General features: G+C 37.4%; 1 protein-coding gene across 1 annotated transcript in view; it reads left to right on the top strand.

Moving 5' to 3' along the window:
- The window catches only part of TRHDE (thyrotropin releasing hormone degrading enzyme), a 421266-nt gene that overhangs the window by 113056 nt on the left and 295041 nt on the right, over positions 1-13169 (top strand). The window lies entirely within an intron of this gene.

Raw genomic sequence — 13169 nt, 5'->3', positions numbered from 1 at the left:
TTTTGTGTTTGAACCACAGGTTCCCCTCCCTGGAGAACTGTGCTGCTTTCATTAAAGTACTTGCCTGCTGTGTAGCTTTATTGGTCTTGCAATGAGTAGTTAGTTCAGAAAGTTAAGAGAATAGTTGATATTGTTATCAGTGGGCGTGACATACAATTTTTATGAGTGATATTACAAAATTCTGAGATCTTTTTGAAATATGTGCTTTTAGAATTCATAGGCAAAATTTTATTTTAAACAGGATCAATGTTTTGTTTTGTTCTGTTTTCCTTCTCTTTTCTCCCTGTATATCAACTTCCCTGTTAGAACCTGTTACACTGAAATCTCCCTGGTGGTCACCCAAGGCAGAAAGGAATACTTGACCTCATTTGCATGGAAGGTGGCACTGTTATCTACTCCAGGTATAACTGGCTGGGAACTTCCCAGCTTGACCCTAATGTAAAATTCACAAGTGCTTATATTGCAAGTTCAGCAAGAGAAATAAAATGTAGATATTTATATGTCCTCTTCAGACCAGTAATTAGCAGAGGAACTCAATGTATAATGTCAGGGGGTTCCATGTAACTGTCAGCTTGCAGCAGGAAGCATTTCTGTTCCTCTATTTCACTCACAATTGAACCATGCAGCCTTTCATCTGTAGAAAAGAGCTTTGTTCACCATTACCACTACTTGTTAAGCTACCTTATGGTGTATATAATTGAATGACTTGACTTATCCCAGCATACTTCTTTTTATGTGTCTAGGGTAGTTACCGTAGCCCATGGTGCTTTGTATAATTTCTCTTAAAGTTCTACTTATTTTATGTATCTACAGATATTTAGATCTATGTTAATGGATTTATAAATATGCTTTGTAAATACCCCTTACATAAAAACCCCTAAGCACATATGCATTTTGACAAATCCCTACTTTCCATTATACATTATGAATAATATAAATAAATTCTATGGAAACCAGTTTAGTCTTTGTTGGTGATGCATATGGATGTATCCTAGATATCAGCTGAGGCTGCCTTGACCCTTCATATCTAAGATGGTTTTTGAGACCTATTCAACTCTTTCTGCATGCCCTAATTTGTTCTATAAATATTTATTGATTGCCTACCATGGACATTTTTCTATGGGAAGCAGATATACCAGCGAATGAAAAAGGCAAAATTCTTCTCTCTTCTGGGGCTTACTTCTTTTAGATGAATATAGACATTAAAGCAATTAGTAACATTTATAGCATATCAGATTGGAGATGCATGCCATTAAAAATAAAGCTAGAACAGAGGGATAGGAAGCATGGGGGACAGATGGGACATGGGAAAGGGGATGAGTTTTTAAAATGGGCAATCATGGAAGGCTTCATTGGGAAGATGGCTTTTAAGTGAAGGACTAAACTCAGCAGATATCATGGGGCAAAAACTACAGGCAGAGGGAATAAAGTGCCTAGATATTGAGGTGGAAGTTTTCCTGGTATTTCTGAGGAACAACAAAGATGCAAGTGTGACAGGAGCAGAGTGAGTAAAGGGATGAGAAGTAGATGATACGGTCAAGGAGGAATGGGTGGGTGGCAGATCATGGACCACCAGCAGGCTGCAGCTCCCTCCTTTCCTTCCTTCTTCCTTCCTTCCTTCCTTCCTTCCTTCCTTCCTTCCTTCCCTCCCTCCCTCCCTCCTTCCCTCCCTCTCCTCCCTCTCTCCTCTCTCCCTCTCTCCTCTCTCCCTCTCTCCTCTCTCTCTTTCTTTCTCTTTCTTTCTTTCTTCTTTCTTTCTTCTTTCTTTCTTTCTTCTTTCTTTCTTTCTTTCTTTCTTTCTCTCTTTCTTTTCTTCTTTCTTTCTTTCTTTCTTTCTCTCTCTCTCTCTCTTTCTTCTTTATTGTTTTGTGAGATGGAAATCTATGGGTCCGTTTTTTTTTTTTTTTTTTTTTTTTATTATACTTTAAGTTCTAGGGTACATGTACATGACGTTTATATCATGTATAACTCCCCAATGCAATCCCTCCCTCCTCCCCCCTCCCCATGATAGGCCCCAGTGTGTGATGTTCCCCTTCCCGAGTCCAAGTGATCTCATTGTTCAGTTCCCACCTATGAGTGAGAACATGCGGTGTTTGGTTTTCTCTTCTTGTGATAGTTTGCTAAGAATGATGGTTTCCAGCTGCATCCATGTCCCTACAAAGGACGCAAACTCATCCTTTTTGATGGCTGCATAGTATTCCATGGTGTATATGTGCCACATTTTCTTAATCCAGTCTGTCACAGATGGACATTTGGGTTGATTCCAATTCTTTGCTATTGTGAATAGTGCCGCAATAAACAAACGTGTGCATGTGTCTTTGTAGTAGAGTAATTTATAATCCTTTGGGTATATACCCAGTAGTGGGATGGCTGGGTCATATGGTACATCTAGTTCTAGATCCTTGAGGAATCGCCATACTGTTTTCCATAATGGTTGAACTAGTTTACAATCCCACCAACAGTGTAAAAGTGTTCCTATTTCTCCACATCCTCTCCAACACCTGTTGTTTCCTGACTTCTTAATGATTGCCATTCTAACTGGTGTGAGATGGTATCTCATTGTGGTTTTGATTTGCATTTCTCTGATGGCCAGTGATGATGAGCATTTTTTCATGTGTCTGTTGGCTGTATGGATGTCTTCTTTTGAGAAATGTCTGTTCATATCCTTTCCCCACTTTTTGATGGGGTTGTTTGCTTTTTTCTTGTATATTTGTTTGAGTTCTTGGTAGATTCTGGATATTAGCCCTTTGTCAGATGAGTAGGTTGCAAAAATTTTTTCCCATTCTGTAGGTTGCCTGTTCACTCTGATGGTAGTTTCTTTGGCTGTGCAAAAGCTCTTTAGTTTAATTAGATCCCAAGTGTCAATTTTTGCTTTTGCTGCCGTTGCTTTTGGTGTTTTAGACATGAAGTCCTTGCCCATGCCTATGTCCTGAATGGTACTACCTAGATTTTCTTCTAGGGTTTTTATGGTATTAGGTCTAACATTTAAGTCTCTAATCCATCTTGAATTAATTTTCGTATAAGGGGTAAGGAAAGGATCCAGTTTCAGCTTTCTACTTATGGCTAGCCAATTTTCCCAGCACCATTTATTAAATAGTGAATCCTTTCCCCATTTCTTGTTTCTCTCAGGTTTGTCAAAGATCAGATGGCTGTAGATGTGTGGTATTATTTCTGAGGACTCTGTTCTGTTCCATTGGTCTATATCTCTGTTGTGGTACCAGTACCATGCTGTTTTGGTTACTGTAGCCTTGTAGTATAGTTTGAAGTCAGGTAGCGTGACGCCTCCAGCTTTGTCCTTTTGACTTAGGATTGTCTTGGCAATGCGGGCTTTTTTGGTTCCATATGAACTTTAAAGCCGTTTTTTCCAATTCTGTGAAGAAAGTCATTGGTAGCTTGATGGGGATGGCATTGAATCTATAAATCACCTTGGGCAGTATGGCCATTTTCACGATATTGATTCTTCCTATCCATGAGCATGGTATGTTCTTCCATTTGTTTGTGTCCTCTTTGATTTCACTGAGCAGTGGTTTGTAGTTCTCCTTGAAGAGGTCCTTTACATCCCTTGTAAGCTGGATTCCTAGGTATTTGATTCTCTTTGAAGCAATTGTGAATGGAAGTTGATTCCTGATTTGGCTCTCTGCTTGTCTGTTACTGGTGTATAAGAATGCTTGTGATTTTTGCACATTAATTTTGTATCCTGAGACTTTGCTGAAGTTGCTTATCAGCTTAAGCAGATTTTGGGCTGAGACAATGGGGTTTTCTAAATATACAATCATGTCATCTGCAAACAGGGACAATTTGACTTCTTCTTTTCCTAACTGGATACCCTTGATTGCTTTCTCTTGCCTGATTGCCCTAGCCAGAACTTCCAACACTATGTTGAATAGGAGTGGTGAGAGAGGGCATCCCTGTCTTGTGCCAGTTTTCAAAGGGAATTTTTCCAGTTTTTGCCCATTCAGTATGATATTAGCTGTGGGTTTGTCATAAATAGCTCTTATTATTTTGAGGTACGTTCCATCAATACCAAATTTATTGAGCGTTTTTAGCATAAAGGGCTGTGAATTTTGTCAAAAGCCTTTTCTGCATCTATTGAGATAATCATGTGGTTCTTGTCTTTGGTTCTGTTTATATGCTGGATTACGTTTATTGATTTGCGAATGTTGAACCAGCCTTGCATCCCAGGGATGAAGCCCACTTGATCATGGTGGATAAGCTTTTTGATGTGCTGCTGAATCCGGTTTGCCAGTATTTTATTGAGGATTTTTGCATCGATGTTCATCAGGGATATTGGTCTAAAATTCTCTCTTTTTGTTGTGTCTCTGCCAGGCTTTGGTATCAGGATGATGTTGGCCTCATAAAAAGAGTTAGGGAGGATTCCCTCTTTTTCTATTGATTGAAATAGTTTCAGAAGGAATGGTACCAGCTCCACCTTGTACCTCTGGTAGAATTCAGCTGTGAATCCATCTGGTCCTGGACTTTTTTTGGTGGGTAGGCTATTAATTGTTGCCTCAATTTCAGAGCCTGCTATTGGTCTATTCAGGGATTCACCTTCTTCCTGGTTTAGTCTTGGGAGAGTGTAAGTGTCCAGGAAATTATCCATTTCTTCTAGATTTTCTAGTTGATTTGCGTAGAGGTGTTTATAGTATTCTCTGATGGTAGTTTGTATTTCTGTGGGGTCGGTGGTGATATCCCCTTTATCATTTTTTATTGCGTCTATTTGATCCTCTCTCTTTCTTCTTTATTAGTCTAGCTAGCGGTCTGTCAATTTTGTTGATCTTTTCAAAAAACCAACTCCTGGATTCATTGATTTTTTGGAGGGTTTTTTGTGTCTCTATCTCCTTCAGTTCTGCTCTGATCTTAGTTATTTCTTGCCTTCTGCTAGCTTTTGAATGTGTTTGCTCTTGCCTCTCTAGTTCTTTTAATTGTGATGTTAGAGTGTCAATTTTAGATCTCTCCTGCTTTCTCTTGTGGGCATTTAGTGCTATAAATTTCCCTCTACACACTGCTTTAAATGTGTCCCAGAGATTCTGGTATGTTGTATCTTTGTTCTCATTGGTTTCAAAGAACATCTTTATTTCTGCTTTCATTTCGTTATGTACCCAGTAGTCATTCAGGAGCAGGTTGTTCAGTTTCCATGTAGTTGAGCGGTTTTGATTGAGTTTCTTAGTCCTGAGTTCTAGTTTGATTGCACTGTGGTCTGAGAGACAGTTTGTTATAATTTCAGTTCTTGTACATTTGCTGAGGAGTGCTTTACTTCCAATTATGTGGTCAATTTTGGAATAAGTGCGATGTGGTGCTGAGAAGAATGTATATTCTGTTGATTTGGGGTGGAGAGTTCTATAGATGTCTATTAGGTCCGCTTGGTGCAGAGATGAGTTCAATTCCTGGATATCCTTGTTAACTTTCTGTCTCGTTGATCTGTCTAATGTTGACAGTGGAGTGTTGAAGTCTCCCATTATTATTGTATGGGAGTCTAAGTCTCTTTGTAGGTCTCTAAGGACTTGCTTTATGAATGTGGGTGCTCCTGTATTGGGTGCATATATATTTAGGAGAGTTAGCTCTTCCTGTTGAATTGATCCCTTTACCATGATGTAATGGCCTTCTTTGTCTCTTTTGATCTTTGATGGTTTAAAGTCTGTTTTATCAGAGACTAGGATTGCAACCCCTGCTTTTTTTTGTTCTCCATTTGCTTGGTAGATCTTCCTCCATCCCTTTATTTTGAGCCTATGTATGTCTCTGCATGTGAGATGGGTCTCCTGAATACAGCAGAATTTCATATCCAGCCAAACTAAGCTTCATCAGTGAAGGAGAAATAAAATCCTTTACAGATAAGCAAATGCTTAGAGATTTTGTCAACACCAGGCCTGCCTTACAAGAGACCCTGAAGGAAGCCCTAAACATGGAAAGGAACAAGCGGTACCAGCCATTGCAAAAACATGCCAAAATGTAAAGACCATCGAGGCTAGGAAGAAACTGCATCAACTAACGAGCAAAATAACCAGTTAATATGGGTCCGTTTTAAGCAGAGGCATTATATAATAATTTGTTTAATGTTGTAAAGGGTCATTCTGTGGCTACATTGAGAATACATTGTAGGGCAATGATTCTCAACTGCGGGACAACTTTGTCCCTCAGATGCATTTGGTAATATCTGGAGATATTTTTGTTTATTACAACTTGAGAGGTGAGTACAGTGTGGGCTACTAGCAGTTAGTTGGCAGAGGTCTGGTGGATACTGCTAACCATCCTACAATACACCGAATAGCTCTTCACAACAAAGAGTTATTTAGCCCAAAATATCAATACTACCAAGGTTGAAAGAACCTGCTGTAAGAGGACATGACAGAGGCGTGACAACTAGCTAAGAGGCTATAGCAAAATTCAGACAAAATATGATGGCTGCTTGGATGAAGATGTTAACAGTTAGAGGTCAGAAGTGGTGCCATTCTGGATATATATTGTAAGTAGATACAAAAGCTTTTAATAGTTAATGAAATATGGGATTGTAAGAGAAAGAGAGGCATCTAGGGCAATTCCAAGGCTTTTGGCCTGAGAACTAGGAGAGTGGAAGTGCCATTTACTGAGACAGAAAGATTGTGGAAGGTGATAATTTTTGAGACTGACATTTCTATTTAACATTTAGGTAGCACTTTTATGTCTTTAAGAAATCCAGGAATTTGGGTGAGTAATCTGACTAGAGATATACATTTGCCAGCATATTAAGTTGTGTAAAGCTGTGAAGCTGAATGAGACTACCACAGCAGTGAAGGCAGATAGAAAGAAAATAGGAGCAAGCGGGGACTAGTCCCATGTTCAGAGGTTGAAGACTCCTAGGAGTCAGAAATGACGACTGAGCGGGAGCATATGGTTGATGTTAAGGGAACCAGGTGTTTGTGGTGTCGGGGACATCAAGTGGAGAAAGCATTTCAAAGAGTAAGTAATACTTTGCATACTGGGAATAAAGACAGTTAATTCCAAAGAAAAAAAAGGAAGCATAAATTATAGATATATATTCTCAGTCTGGTAATATAGTCACACATTTTTTGTGGTTCCTCAAAATCACACACACCTAACTTGTGTTAAATCAAGTTAGATGAGGTCTCAGAATTAACCATTCATTGATGCTAGCAATATGAAGGTCACCGGTGACCTTGACAAAAGCAGTTCTAGAATACAGACTTGACAGGTGTGCTTAAAAGCAAATGGGCATTGGGTTGGGGAAGGGAGACAGTGACTAGAAGCAGTGAGTGAAGATCACCTGTTGGCATTTCTAAAAATGTTCAGTAGGGAGGGTTCTGGGAATGGAGGGAGAGGGAGACAGACCTGTGGTATAACAATATTAACAATACCCACCTCTGGAGAAGAGCTGTTTCTGCTGAAGTGATGGCATTCTTAACTCACAAATTATCCCTGTCCCAAATCATGTCCAGGGAGGTGTGGAATTTGCCTCTTTCGTTGGTTTGCATTAGAAAACCAAAAATTGAAATAAATAAATAAATAAATAGGAAGACTCTCCACCAGTTGGCCTGACTTTACCGAAGCTTTGGAGGGAATGTTTGTGTGAATTTCAGAGTGTTACACTGCAAAACAGACAAACAAGAAAGTACAAACAAAATCTTAAAACTTAGTATTGGATCCTTCTTCTCTCAAAAGTCGTTTTGCTGTTCTGTCATGAACTCTACAATACATTCTTTCTTCTCGAATTCGTTTTTATTTCTGATGTGGAATTAGTTTAAATTTCTCCACTGTGGCCTCATCTCATGCTAGTTCATGTCTAAGGATTTGAGTTTCCACCTCAAGTAGTTTATGAGGATAGTTCCCTAAGAGGAATTCTGATTCTTACTGTTAGGATAATATCTGATTCTTGCTGTTAGGATAATAATTTACTTTCTTTGTTACATAAAGGCTCTCCTTTATCATTGATAAGCCAAGATAAGTAACCAGTGCACACTATGTGAAAATTTGTTTTTAAATCTCTAACTGAGGTAATTAAAACTAAGGTTTGCAGAGATTTTCTATTTCTTGGTATTAAATTGTAATAAGAGGTATAGCACCTACTTAATACAATACAGCAATCCTTTCTATATCTATGCACCGTATTTTCATAAGAACTGTCAGAGGCATGGAGTGTTACTTTAAAAGAAAGTTGTAGACATATAAAAGAATTGTTATCTTTTTTATATCTCAAAAGCATATCGATAAAATGACAACTATTTGTGTTTACTAAATGTGAGCCACTTTTTTTTTTTTTTTTTGAGATGGAGTCTGGCTTTGTTGCCCAGGCTAGAGTGCAATGGCATGATCTTGTCTCACTGCAACCTCTGCCTTCCGGGTTCAAGTGATTCTCCTGTCTCAGCCTACCCAGTAGTGGGGACTATAGGCGTGTGCCACCACACCCAGCTAATTTGTGTATTTTTAGTAGAGATGGGGTTTCACTATGTTGGTCAGACTGATGTTGAACTCCTGACCTCAGGTGAACCACTGTGGCTGGCTCCCCATTTAATCTGTATTGCAGCTTTTTCTGGTAATTCCTTTTTTTTTTTCATTTTCCAGATGAGGAAATTTAGGCTCTCAGTGACTAAGTAATATGTTTTGATCACACAGCAGAAAACATAGATTTGGAATTCAAACCCAGGCTGTCTGGCTCCAAAATCTTGGGATTCTGCTGAAATGGATTCCAGAAATTTAAATAATTCAGAGATTAAAATATAGGTTGCCTTATAAACTCAATGATTTGATTGTTAGAGGAATGATATAACAGCTATTTTTGTTAATTTTTTACTGATGGTCTTTGAAGAGAATTTGAAAACTTAAAAAAGTACATGTGTTATAACTCATAATTGTATTAACCTGAAGACATATGAGTATTGCAAATATGTTTTAATCATATGTGCAGTATAGTTAATTAGACATCAGATAAAATGACTCAGGTTTATATTGTAATATTTTATTATTCACCCTATTTAGACTTCAATTAATGACAGTGTTCAGTTTCCTTTTACTACTACTCTGTAATTTGTAAATCAATGTTTCAAAAAGGAGTTTGATTGCTTTTTTTCAAGACACCATGCTTTTATGAAGAATTCAGTGCCTATCTGAAACAGTGCTATGATTGTAGAGGGAGCTCAGGTGTTTTGTAACTAGAATTTCTGCCCTCAAGGAGATTGTGGTTTTGTTGAGAGAATGCAATATTTACAGAAATGAATGAATTAGAGACTCGCACAATATAGAATATAATCAAGCACTAACATTTTGTAGAGTAAATATTTAGTATTATGTTAAAAGAGTGAGATCATTGTACAATGCTGTAGGAATAAAATACAAATAAAGAGAAGTCTTATTTTTACTTCATGCTGGACCAAAAAATACATGAATTTAATTAGAGAAGAAATGAGAGAAGAGGCCATTTTGAGAATTGTGTAGTAAGAAAATCCATGAATACCCTAGGACATGTATCATGCTGATGGAGTCAACATTTTTCCATAACAGAATAGATAAATTATGGGATAAATTACCCTATTGAAGTTCACGAATAAGACGCTAGCTTAAATGATTCATTTTTGCTTAAAATATAATAAACATATTTTTATTGTGATGATGATGATTGTAATGATGATGATAATTTACTACTTGCAAATACTAAAGCTTTTTCATCATATTTGTATTATTAAATTTATATAAAATGTTTATAATGATTCTGGACATTTTATACTCTGTGGTTATGTGTTTTTGTCTTTAGTGAATATGTTTGCAGTTTTTAATTTGAGGTTACACTTATATAATACTATCTTGATCTTTATCAAACATCTCATAGTTTGAACCTTTTCTTTTGTTTTTTAAAGTATGACTTTTCTTGCCTTGTCTTTGATTAGGTAAATACTCAGTTACTATGTATGTGTTTTGTTGCTGGCCTAAAGTAATACAGCCTTTTAAAATAAAATCTCTGAGGGTTCTTTATATAGTTTGGTAGTTTGGTCTAATTTTATATAATGTGAATTAACTCTCAAAATGTTTCCTTCATTGCTTGGTAGATCTTCCTCTATCCCTTTATTTCTCTGCATGTGAGATGGGTCTCCTGAATACAGCACACTGATGGGTCTTAACTCTTTATCCAATTTGCCAGTCTGTGTCTTTTTATTGGAGCATTTAGCCCATTTACATTTCAGGTTAATATTGTTATGTGTGATTTTGATCCTGTCCTTATGATGTTAGCTGGTGATTTTGCTTGTTAGTTGATGTAGTTTCTTCCTAGCATCAATGATCTTTACATTTCAGCATGTTTTCACAGTGGCTGGTACCAGTTGTTCCTTTCCATGTTTAGTGCTTACTTCAGGAGCTCTTGTAGGGAACGTCTGGTGGTGACAAAAATCTCTCAGCATTTGCTTGTCTGTTAAGGATTTTATTTTTCCTTCACTGATGAAACTTAATTTGGCTGGATATGAAATTCTGGGTTTAAAATTCCTTTCTTTAAGAATGTTGAATATTGGTCCCCACTCTCTTCTGGGTTGTAGAGTTTCTGCTGAGAGATCCACTGTTAGTCTGATGGGCTTCCCTTTGTGGGTAACCTGACCTTTCTCTCTGGCTGCCCTTAACATTTTTTCCTTCATTTCAACTTTGGTGAATCTGACAATTATGTGTCTTGGAGTTGCTCTTCTCGCAGAGTATCTTTGCGGCATTCTCTGTATTTCCTGAATTTGAATGTTGGCCTGCCCTACTAGGTTGGGGAAGTTCTCCTGGATGATATCCTGAAGAGTGTTTTCCAACTTGGTTCCATTTTCCCCCTCACTTTCAGGCACCTCAATCAGACGTAGATTTGGTCTTTTTACATCATCCCATACTTCTTGCAGGCTTTGTTCATTTCTGTTCTTCTTTTTTCTTTAGATTTCTCTTCTCGCTTCATTTCATTCATTTGATCCTCAATCGCTGATACACTCTCAAGTAGACCCCAGAGTCTGTTGTTCCCCTCTCTGTGTCCATGTGTTCTTATCATTTAGCTCCCACTTATAAGCAAGAAGATGTGGTATTTGATTTTCTGTTCCTGCATTAGTTTGCTAAAGATGATGGCCTCTAGCTCCATCCATGTTCCTGCAAAGGACATGATCTCATCCTTTTTTTATGGCTGTGTAATATACCATAGTGTGTATGTACTATATTCTCTTTATCCCATATACTATTGATGGGCATTTAGATTGATCCTATGTCTTTTTCTATTGTGAATAGTGCTGCAATGAACATTCTCTTGCATGTGTCTTTATGGTAGAACGAGTTACATTACTTTAGGTATATAGCCAGTAATGGGATTGCTGGATTGAATGGTAGTTCTGTTTGTAGCTCTTTGAGGAATTGCCACACTGCTTTCTACAATGATCATCCCATCAACACTGTATAAGTATTCCCTTTTCTCTGCAACTTCACCAGCATCTGTTATTTTCTGACTTTTTAATGATAACCATTCTGGCTGGTGTGAGATGCTTTCTCATTATGGTTTTGATTTGCATTTCTCTAATGACCAATGATATTGAGCTTATTTACATATGCTTGTGGGCCACAGGTATGTCTTCTTTTGAAAAGTGTGTGTTCATGTTCTTTGCCCTCTTTTTAATGGGGTTGTTTTCTCTTGTAAATTTGTTTAAGTTCCGTACAGATATTGGATATTAAACTTTTGTCAGATGCATTGTTTGCAAACATTTTCTCCCATTCTGTAGGCTGTCTGTTTACTATGTTGATAGTTTCTTTTGCTGTGCAGAAGCTCTTAAGTTTAATTACTTCCCATTTGTCAATTTTTGCTTTTGTTGTGATTGTTTTTGGTGTCTTTGTCATGAAACTTTTGCCAGTTCTTATGTCCAGAATGGTACTGCCTAGGCTGTCCTCTCAGGTTTCAAAAGTTCTTTCTAGAAGGCAATTTGATCATGTGGTGTCCATCTTTAAAACCTTTATTTGCTCTGAGGCCTTCAAGGTTTGCATGGTCAGTCTAACCAGCTATGCATGTACTCTTTGTTTAATCTTGAACATCTTCTCTAACTACAACTCTCCACAAACCCCAACCACTTCTGAATTAACTTTTATGATCCTTCAGATTTCTCACCCTTATTTCAGGGAAACCACCCTTGGAACCCAGATGTAGGTGCAGAAGAAAGACAGGAAAATCAAGAAGTTGAATGCTTGTAATAGAATGGTTGATGCTATGCTATGTACCATGAAGTTTAACAGATTAGGAAACCGGTCAGAGTCAGGAGTCAAGGGGTAGAGGTAAGACAAAGAACATTTTATTTTCTCTGTTAGATCTGAAGTCCTATTTAAAACAAAACAGTGAAACGCTGATCATTCTATTTTGTTGCTTGTTAATGCAATTCTGTTTCCACTAAAACTAATGAAGAGAGGGTATACATTGGTGAGACTGGGCCGTATGCCCAGCACAAGAATAATGGAAGATGCTATGACACAATAGTTCACGGTGCTGGGCCATGGAATCTGGAGCCCTGTTGCCTGTGTTTGGATTTTCTAGCTGTGTGATCTTGTACAAGTTACATAACCCCTCTATGTCGACTTTCTTCACCTGTTAAAGGGAGACAATAACAGTATCCACCTTATAGGGTTGTTGTGAAAATTTGAAATTGAGACAAAGTACTTGTCTCTGAGAAACTTTGACAGAATTTGTACCATTTCTGTAACTTTTTTTTTTTTTTTTTTACTTTTTAAAAAGGTAGTACTTGTTTCTGCTTCTTTTTTTTTTTTAAAAATTACCCAATAAAACCACAAATACAATTGTTTAATTTTTCCAGTTTGGAACTAGGATTTGTTTTCCCCCCACACTTGTAGATTTGTGTTCTGGACATAGAAAAATGGAATATAAATTAAATTTTATTTAAAATGTATCAGTCAGATTAAAAATGCATCGACATTCAAAATTATGTTCACAAAAATGACCTAGCAAGGCAGTGAGCAGAAAGAGCAAACAGTTGGAAGTTTTGTAAAACAAAACTGAAGTGTTCAATCTGTGATCACTCTTTCACTTATTCAGATAGAAGCATTTGTAGTGGGTTGATACCCAGAATATAAAAGAGGCTCATGGAAACCAGAAAGGAATATACAGGAAATATGGAAGAAAAGTGGTTGAAGGATATTAATGGGCAATTTATAGAAGAAGCTTCTTGAATGAAAAATAAAAG

Source organism: Trachypithecus francoisi, unplaced genomic scaffold, assembly GCF_009764315.1.
Source record: "Trachypithecus francoisi isolate TF-2019V2 unplaced genomic scaffold, Tfra_2.0 Lachesis_group11, whole genome shotgun sequence".
In the NCBI taxonomy this organism is placed as follows: domain Eukaryota; kingdom Metazoa; phylum Chordata; class Mammalia; order Primates; family Cercopithecidae; genus Trachypithecus; species Trachypithecus francoisi.
The sequence above is the reverse complement of the archived record's forward strand: the minus strand, read 5'-3'. Positions and strand labels throughout refer to the sequence as shown.